A 10,368-nucleotide genomic window follows, 5' to 3' on the forward strand; every position below is an offset into this window, starting at 1 on the left:
CTCGGGGTGCTTGTGTCTTCTTCATGCGGTAGTCATGATCAGTCACGTGTCAGCTTGAAACCCCGATGCGATAAGCCTATGTCCAGAGTTTTTGAGCAGCCATTTTTCCATATCACTGACGAAGTCGCAGGATGAGAAGTGGAACATTTGTCGGTCGCACGGATATGAAATACATTTGACTAGATGATATTATTCAAGTGAAGTGACAGTCTTGTGTATTTACAATGCCGTGAGTCACTCAGTGTTTGCTCTCTCAGCGCCTGGTGCTATAAGGCCTGACTCAGGTGATTGTGCTTATATTGTTGCAGAACTAACACGATGGATCGAAACTTGAGACGTGTCTACGTGGTCCCAACGCCGTTGCAACTGTGAAAATAATTGAAGTGTCTGCCTTTGTCTGTTCTATACCAATGTACTCTATGTAGTGTAGATCACGTGTTCATTGGTTGTCGATTCACAGGGCTTCACAGGTCGTGCGAATTGAGCAGTTATCTGGCGGTAATCTTCATCTGTCTCATTCAGATCTGGTTCCACTTCAGTACGCCGAAAACCATTTCGTCGAGTGACATTTCATTGCCGTAGACTGGTCGGAAACCGCGTTGATGCTTAGACAATTCTCGAAAGACGTAATTTGCCGAAATGCTATTTAGGCGATTACCAATTAGACGAGAGGTGTTTCGACTACAGAGCATTTCGCTGAATTCTTGTCTCTTACACACCTGGTAAGCCTTTCCAGGTGGCAGGCAGAGGATTACTTCGGTACTTCCCAGGAGTATAACCAGGGTTGGAAGTATTGTCCCGAGGCAAGTCGCTCTAGAAATGGCTATATTCCCAGTGCTTTGGGCAAACTCCCTCTTTTCTACATCAGCAACGCCTCACTGCATGAAGGAATGACAAAAATTGGAGCAGCTTCACGCAATGGAACTGTATTGTAATGTATTATGATGAGAACGTTACACGCTCTATCCACGTAATAGGTAGAGGTGCATTAAATGATTTAATCGTCCTCTCAAAGGTTTGCAAACTTGCTTTTTCGCTCAAGACAACTAGCCAAAGTGATTTTGGGAGCTTTGTCCTGTCATTATCACCAGGTTTGCAGTTTGCGAAGAAATACAGAAGATTGGAACAGGCTCAAGGCATGAGACGTTATCGTAAAGAACGTGACTGAAATGCGATCCGCGTTTTGCAGTGCTGGGAGTAGTGTTGGAGTAGAAATTGCCGACTCCGCATCAAGGAGGGGCCAGCATTCCTCTAGGCAGGTATGGGTTTGGGCATATTTCAGCATGGTGGAGTGGAAAAATTCAGGTTTCAGGATATCGAGAAAACCCACAAATTGATGAAGGTGACATGGTCCCAGTGCAAGAAGAGGTGTTCTGCTATCTGCCGGTGTACAATTCTAGTTAAGAGAGGACGTAGCTCACTGTTTTAGCACTGCTTGCAATTTGGATATGTTCATTGCGCCCATTTTTGGCGTCAGAAGCTGATGGTCCTCGGTTTCGGGAGTGCTGACGCGGCAAAGCGGTACTTTTTCCCTTTCACGCATGCTAAACGGCTTGTACTTGCACCTTGCTAGTTCCTCTCGACGGCGTGCTGTCGCTCCCATCTTCCCCAGCATGGCTGTCGTCCTCTTTTCCCTCTGCTCCTGGAGACTCCATAGCTAACCCGTATGTATTCTTGGTGCGCGTGCGGCTGCCACACAAGTAAAAATACGCTGCCGTGAAGACCTGATGATCTCAACATGTGTAAATGCACCTGTGGTTCATCGCGTGTTTATTGTGCACCATAATATCGGTGACTTTATGTTGAGAACCTGGGCAATTTGAAATTGAGATAAGGAAGCGATATCAACCAAAATCGTGCGAACTATTTGAGTGCTTCTGAACTTTTCGTACTTGAACTTTTGTTGTTCATCCCGTGACTGACTGTACGTCTTCTTAGCTTGCTGGACGCGAGACGACGCTGAGCGACCGGCATGTTATAACCAATTCTCCATTTCACGTTGACTTTCAGCCACAGCATGGGGAACAACCTCGGCATCATGCAAACTGAGCACCTGGGATCGTTTGTCTCGGAAATAGCAAGAACAGGACATAGACAGCCATCAGACAACTTCAGTAACTTTTGAAAGTCCTGAAATATCAGTGGTCATGATCGCAACGTCTACGCCAGCTGCTTGCCGGAGTCAACCTGATGTTCATGCGCATGGTTACAAAACGAAAGATGCAGAATGACGTCACAGACAATAAAAGCACTCGTACTCGTTCTGAGAACGCCATTTTTCGTCCCAACTGCAGTACAATTTTTTGTTGGCGCGTCCATAACTAGCTACAATAGTTGTGACTGCGATGCTTAAGGCAAACAACTCGCAAAAAAAGAAGATCAACTGTCAGTGTGCAACTGCACTTTAACTGGCTTGCGCATGCGCAACTTATGCTCAAGTTGGTTGCGCGCTTCATGTTCGTTGTGTGCGAGGGCCCTAAGTGTGTGTCGAGTGGCTCCCACGACTACATCCACGATCCAGACTAGAACTATTGGAGAGCATTTCAGCGGCATCTCATCCTAAAATCAATGTGGGTGCGTCCCCTACTACGCAAACTACCACTTGTAATGCGTAGAATTGAACAATAACTCCACTACGGACTTGATTTGACTTGTGCAAGAACTGATGAAGGGATTCTTGCTTGCACCCTGCCTACGTACTGAGAACAATATATAATAACACTTAGGGTCCTCGCTTTTCAGAGCTTCCACGCGTACAAGCTAGGAAGTACAATGTAGTTAGTTGTGGCGTTTTGTCACTAGGAAATTGGAATAAAAGTCAGAGCTCCCAATCCTGTAGACAACCAGTTCACTTTCTCCTAATCAGACGATGAGTACAGTTGGTGTCTTCCTACAAGTTGTGTAGCTGCCCGATATCATCAGTTCTAATCGTCTCCTCTTCTGAGCAAGGTAAGACTAGACTGTGTTTGCATGCTAGATTAACGGTCTGCAAATTTTACTGATGTACGAAACAATCGGAATCACCTAATGGCATAGAGTATAGCGACACGTGCACCGCCAATAGTGAATGTGACGGTGTATGTTGACTAATCTGCTATCCTTGTTGTGAACGTAGGTAGGTGTGATGTGTAAAGTAACCCTATTTACTGAAAAACAAATTTCTTCCTTGTTTCTCTGGAACAATGATTTTTATAACTTGAATTTTTTCCGGTCGGGATAGCGGTAGAGTGCCATATGTCCCTTACCCGAGTTTGAAAAATATGCGAAATCTTTGGGACAATAAAGAGCCAAAAAACTGGAATTTCCCAAACTACTCTCGTACAAAGTCTATTTCTCTGACGTAGTAAATCCGACCTAGGCTGAGTCAGTCATCGTCATCAAAGCACACTTCAAACCGGTGTAACTCGGGAACGGCTCCTCCGATCAGCCTGGGACGTTCACCATTGGAATCAGTGTAATATTCGCTACAGGCTGTGCTGCGCTGCTCCAGGGTACGTCAACTTGGTAATGACGTCATCATTCCCATAGTTACCAATAGCTTACGCCTCTAGAGTACAGTGAGGTGGCAGCATACCACCAGCTTTCGCATGGCGATTTGATCCCAAACTTCTCACGGAGTTTGGCGCTCAACCCTGTTTCCCGCTGCAGACTTCACATTGAACTGAACGTTATGCGTAGGGTTTACGTCATCAAAATAATGTTGGGATTAGAATTGTACTCCTCCCGCAGTGGCGCGAGAATGAGGTACTACAGGTGTCGAGTGACACTGGAATAGTGTCGCTGCTCCCAGCACTTTGCAAGGACAAGCGAAGCAGCAATGGAATGAGGTGCTTAGAAGCTGGGTTCGAGTGCTTGGGGAAATGTACTAGCTTCTATGCGCCATACCACGCGAGTACAGCGCAATACACTGCTTTTTTTAAGTATTTTTCTGTAAGTTCGCGAATTTTCTCTGACCTGGATGACCTATATTGTCACGGGCGTACACGTCACCTGCAATGCGCCCACGGCCACGCAGATGCATTACGGTTGTCGTGCGTGCCGTGCTACACTGCATGTTCAAGAATACAATAATAAAAGGGGCAACTGAACAGGAAAATGTTGAGTCACATCCATCATCACACTGCGCTTTTTAGCCGACTAGACCCTCCTGTACACAACCATAACCATTGCGACGACACTTCCGTAGACGATATTGATAAACTCCTTCAGACAGCTGTTTCGCTAATACATAGCTCATCAGTGAACGTAGATGTTGAATGATTAAAGTATAGACCAAACTGCTATTATAATTATAATGTTCCCACATACAAAACTGGCATAGCTGAGGTGATACCGCGGGAAATGGAAAGTGTGAAGTACTGTTGACGCGCATGGGACATGCTTGCAGCGTCAGAAATAACGTGCCAGAATCAGGACAAGTGCGATACACAGACTCTCACTAGATAACGTGCCAGAATCAGTGTACTGCGTATCTAGTAAGAGTCTGTGTATCGCACTTGTCCTGATTCTGGCACGTTATTTCTGCATTGATAGTCATAGTGATTGATTTTCCGCGCCGAATTTCTGACGCTGCATGCATGTCCCATGCGCGTCAACAGTACTTCACACTTTCCCTTACCCGCAGTATCACCTCAGGTATGCTAGTTTTGTATGTAGAAGCCATATATAATAGCAGTTTGGTCTATATTTTAATCATTCAACATCTACGTTCACTGATGAGCTATGTATTAGCGAAACAGCTGTCTGAAGGAGTTTATCAATATCGTCTACGGAAGTGTCGTCGCAATGGTCATGGTTGTGTGCAGGAGGGTCTATTCGGCTAAAAAGCGCAGTGTAATGATGGAGGTGACTCAACATTTTCTTCAATGGCCGAAAGCTCTGTCGCACCTTGTAATAGCTGAACAGGAGATCATTCTAGATGTTATGAAAGTAAAGGTGTGTTTGCCCTGTTCTCTGTCATGCAGTGTTAGTTCCGCCGCGTACCATCATGTCCACCAAAGCGCTAGTGACATATCCTGACCTCAATGCAAGCAGCCTGAACGCTACCAATGAAGCTGAAGGAGATCATCAGGAGACTGGCTCAACAGAGTGCTTATCGCCCATCGAGCAGCGTTCAGCAGTACCAGTACAAGAGGTGCGTCGCTGGTCTAGAGTTCGTCGCCTTTGGAACACAGCAATCACGTCCGTGCTTACATCGTTGCGACTGACAAGACAGCAAGCGGAGGAGTCCGCCCCGCCAGTGGAATTACAACTTAAATGTACTCCGCGTGAAGATGAGCAAATGGTTCCAAAGAAACCACCAAAGATGTCCATCGCCAGAGACAAAATGCTACTCGGACGTGCCGACTTTCGCCGCTACATGTTTGGAAATGTGTGCTACATGATCAGGCCGATAAGGTCGCATGATGTTGCCATAAAGGATGAAGAGCACTGCGTGAAATACAATCACTCTTTGCGCCCCTGGGCCGCTGGCAACCGACCAAACCAGAACGGCAAAAGTATGCCGTATGAGTCCGGCCCAAATCCACGCCAGACCGCTGAACAATTCTGGACGGAAATGGTGCGAAGTAGAAGCTCGGAGGAATTCATGGAGAACTTCCGCTCGCGGTCAATGAGGGTGGAGTTCGAGGTTACTCCAAAAGTGTTCACCCCGGAGGCTGTGTTTGAGTATTTCGATACCCGTCAGCCAGTGACCCTTAATCAGTTCTGGGACTTTCTGCAGCCCAAGGCACGTGTGGCTGACATTAGATGTTCCGAACGAAAGCAGGTATGGTCTGAGGACGGATGTGTATTAGTAATGAAAGGCGTTGTGACATTAGTCCACTTTGCCAACAGGCTTGAAGAGAATGAATTTGAACTGGTGTTCCAAAGAAACCAGTTCCGTTGGTTCGAGTGGCAAATCACTCGTGTCGTCTACGGCGTGATGAAAGAGCAAGCTAGAGAGCACTATGACGTGAACGACTTGCGCCGGGTTTACAAGTCTCACGGAATCCGTGGTGCACGTCCATATCAAAATGAAAACTTTCGGGCTTGAACTTCTTACACACTATAGTACGCATACATGTTTAAAATACTAGTTCAGACAACAAAACACAGTCATGTGTGTTATTGGAGAGTTTGACGACTAAGCTCACTTTACTCTTTCTTCTTTGTGCACTTAACAATACGGTTCACAAGCCACCTCTTGTGCTTCGCTCTGCATAATTATACGTGTAGATGTTTCATCCCTGCTTATTTGCTGTATATAGCATGGTGCCTAACTATTGCAATCACCTTAACTCATTCTGATGTCATGCTTTTCTTCCGCTTGTTTCTTTTCACACACTCTTGTGAGTCGTTTACACCCTTGAACCGCTCTCAGATCTTCAAGTGGTGACAAAAATCACGTTACCTGCGCTTGTCGTGTTTCCAACAATCACGGCACAATTCTAATGGGTCGCACTGGTGCAAGATCGTGAATTCAAATTTTGTTTTACTTCAAGAAGTTTCTCCTTCGCTCTCTGAATCCTTTTCGTACTCCACACTCCTCTATAGAACTAAAACTACAAGCTGCGCGACCAGTAACAGTTTGTTTGAAATGTATAATCTCGTTCGCGCGCTCCTCAGTCAAAATGATGCTGTAGCTGTGTTTACTGCATGCTGCTGGTACTGGAGAGTGGAAACACCACACATGCAGGTTACGCGTCTTTTGTTCGTCACCACTTAGCGAAGTAACTACCGGTACGCGTTGTTGAGAAGCTGTGACGTCAGACTTCGACGGTCATGGCCATGAAGTGCGTGGTGTTTAGAGTGCTGTATCTGTGTCATATCCCCTGTGGGATGCCGATACCGTCATAGCGTTGGTCTTTGATTTTGAGCATTTTATCACTATATGCGATATATTAGTGTGACGTTCATGCCTGTTGTGCTGTCGGCAAGTGGTGGCATGGGAAGAGCGGCGACATCACTCTATCGCCGAATCGCGTTATTGAGAGCGGAAAAGAGGAAGGAGCAGTACTCCCACGTAATATCTTACATCAGATGCCGTCTCTCATTTGCCCTGTTGCGATCATGCATCATGTGTTTGCGGGGTTCACGGGGTCTTTTCCGTGAGCGATCGGTTCGGCATCCGGAGTCTGCTGAGCTGGTTGTTGCTGAGGCCCAGGTTGCACGCATGTGAGAATCTATAAATTGCAGCAGATTATTTTTATTATAAATGCTGGACATGGATATTGAATTAAACTGTACTCAGTGACTTTTTACATTTTACAGGCTACGTTTTATTATTATTATTATTATTGTAAAGAGTCGGCGTGGAGAAAGCAATTTTATTAGTGCAATTAGGAGTATAATAGATGAAGACATGGCCACACAACAACGAGTTCATGGAATTTTTAAGGATTTTTAAGATGTAAATGTTGTGTCATGTTGCACTGTATCACCTCATGCTTTGTGCCTGCACTCAGTTATATATGTTAGCACTATGTTTGACACCTATTATGTAATGCTGTAGCACTTCCTTTTTTGTTCACACTTTTAATTATGCTGTTAAAAAATGTTCTATTTTTGTACACAGTACCCTCAGTTCCGATACTATTCGCTGATGAGCGGAACACGAAAATCGATTTTGAATAACATAAAAATCCTTAAAAATTCCATGAACTCGTTGTTGTCTGGCCATGTCTGCATCTATTATACTCCTAATTGCACTAATCATTGTAAAGCTTTCCTTTTGATCTTGTCTCTTATTGTTGTGACCTTTCCACAATAATTGTGTTGCATTGTCCAAAAAATATATATATTATAATAATACTCAATCTGCGGACAGAACTGTTTCGTCCTTTGTGGACTCGTCAGCGCAGCACAGAGGAAATGAGGCCGAACCTGATAGCAATGGAAATAAAAATTTCCAATCAGGCCCGAACGTACCTTGCCAGAGTGCTCAAACTGACAAGTCAGTGAGCTCTGCATAACGCAAACAGCAAAGGCACTACCCCACGCAAGAGTGCTCAACTGCTACAAGAACAGGAGCGAAATACTCAATCTGCGGACAGAACTGTTTCGTCCTTTGTGGACTCGTCAGCGCAGCACAGAGGAAATGAGGCCGAACCTGATAGCAATGGAAATAAAAATTTCCAATCAGGCCCGAACGTACCTTGCCAGAGTGCTCAAACTGACAAGTCAGTGAGCTCTGCATAACGCAAACAGCAAAGGCACTACCCCACGCAAGAGTGCTCAACTGCTACAAGAACAGGAGCGAAATACTCAATCTGCGGACAGAACTGTTTCGTCCTTTGTGGACTCGTCAGCGCAGCACAGAGGAAATGAGGCCGAACCTGATAGCAATGGAAATAAAAATTTCCAATCAGGCCCGAACGTACCTTGCCAGAGTGCTCAAACTGACAAGTCAGTGAGCTCTGCATAACGCAAACAGCAAAGGCACTACCCCACGCAAGAGTGCTCAACTGCTACAAGAACAGGAGCGAAATACTCAATCTGCGGACAGAACTGTTTCGTCCTTTGTGGACTCGTCAGCGCAGCACAGAGGAAATGAGGCCGAACCTGATAGCAATGGAAATAAAAATTTCCAATCAGGCCCGAACGTACCTTGCCAGAGTGCTCAAACTGACAAGTCAGTGAGCTCTGCATAACGCAAACAGCAAAGGCACTACCCCACGCAAGAGTGCTCAACTGCTACAAGAACAGGAGCGAAATACTCAATCTGCGGACAGAACTGTTTCGTCCTTTGTGGACTCGTCAGCGCAGCACAGAGGAAATGAGGCCGAACCTGATAGCAATGGAAATAAAAATTTCCAATCAGGCCCGAACGTACCTTGCCAGAGTGCTCAAACTGACAAGTCAGTGAGCTCTGCATAACGCAAACAGCAAAGGCACTACCCCACGCAAGAGTGCTCAACTGCTACAAGAACAGGAGCGAAATACTCAATCTGCGGACAGAACTGTTTCGTCCTTTGTGGACTCGTCAGCGCAGCACAGAGGAAATGAGGCCGAACCTGATAGCAATGGAAATAAAAATTTCCAATCAGGCCCGAACGTACCTTGCCAGAGTGCTCAAACTGACAAGTCAGTGAGCTCTGCATAACGCAAACAGCAAAGGCACTACCCCACGCAAGAGTGCTCAACTGCTACAAGAACAGGAGCGAAATACTCAATCTGCGGACAGAACTGTTTCGTCCTTTGTGGACTCGTCAGCGCAGCACAGAGGAAATGAGGCCGAACCTGATAGCAATGGAAATAAAAATTTCCAATCAGGCCCGAACGTACCTTGCCAGAGTGCTCAAACTGACAAGTCAGTGAGCTCTGCATAACGCAAACAGCAAAGGCACTACCCCACGCAAGAGTGCTCAACTGCTACAAGAACAGGAGCGAAATACTCAATCTGCGGACAGAACTGTTTCGTCCTTTGTGGACTCGTCAGCGCAGCACAGAGGAAATGAGGCCGAACCTGATAGCAATGGAAATAAAAATTTCCAATCAGGCCCGAACGTACCTTGCCAGAGTGCTCAAACTGACAAGTCAGTGAGCTCTGCATAACGCAAACAGCAAAGGCACTACCCCACGCAAGAGTGCTCAACTGCTACAAGAACAGGAGCGAAATACTCAATCTGCGGACAGAACTGTTTCGTCCTTTGTGGACTCGTCAGCGCAGCACAGAGGAAATGAGGCCGAACCTGATAGCAATGGAAATAAAAATTTCCAATCAGGCCCGAACGTACCTTGCCAGAGTGCTCAAACTGACAAGTCAGTGAGCTCTGCATAACGCAAACAGCAAAGGCACTACCCCACGCAAGAGTGCTCAACTGCTACAAGAACAGGAGCGAAATACTCAATCTGCGGACAGAACTGTTTCGTCCTTTGTGGACTCGTCAGCGCAGCACAGAGGAAATGAGGCCGAACCTGATAGCAATGGAAATAAAAATTTCCAATCAGGCCCGAACGTACCTTGCCAGAGTGCTCAAACTGACAAGTCAGTGAGCTCTGCATAACGCAAACAGCAAAGGCACTACCCCACGCAAGAGTGCTCAACTGCTACAAGAACAGGAGCGAAATACTCAATCTGCGGACAGAACTGTTTCGTCCTTTGTTGACTCGTCAGCGCAGCACAGAGGAAATGAGGCCGAACCTGATAGCAATGGAAATAAAAATTTCCAATCAGGCCCGAACGTACCTTGCCAGAGTGCTCAAACTGACAAGTCAGTGAGCTCTGCATAACGCAAACAGCAAAGGCACTACCCCACGCAAGAGTGCTCAACTGCTACAAGAACAGGAGCGAAATACTCAATCTGCGGACAGAACTGTTTCGTCCTTTGTGGACTCGTCAGCGCAGCATTATAATAATATATACCCAATGCTGTAGACAGCAAGCTG

This window comes from Sycon ciliatum, chromosome 9, assembly GCF_964019385.1.
Source record: "Sycon ciliatum chromosome 9, ocSycCili1.1, whole genome shotgun sequence".
NCBI lineage: Eukaryota > Metazoa > Porifera > Calcarea > Leucosolenida > Sycettidae > Sycon > Sycon ciliatum.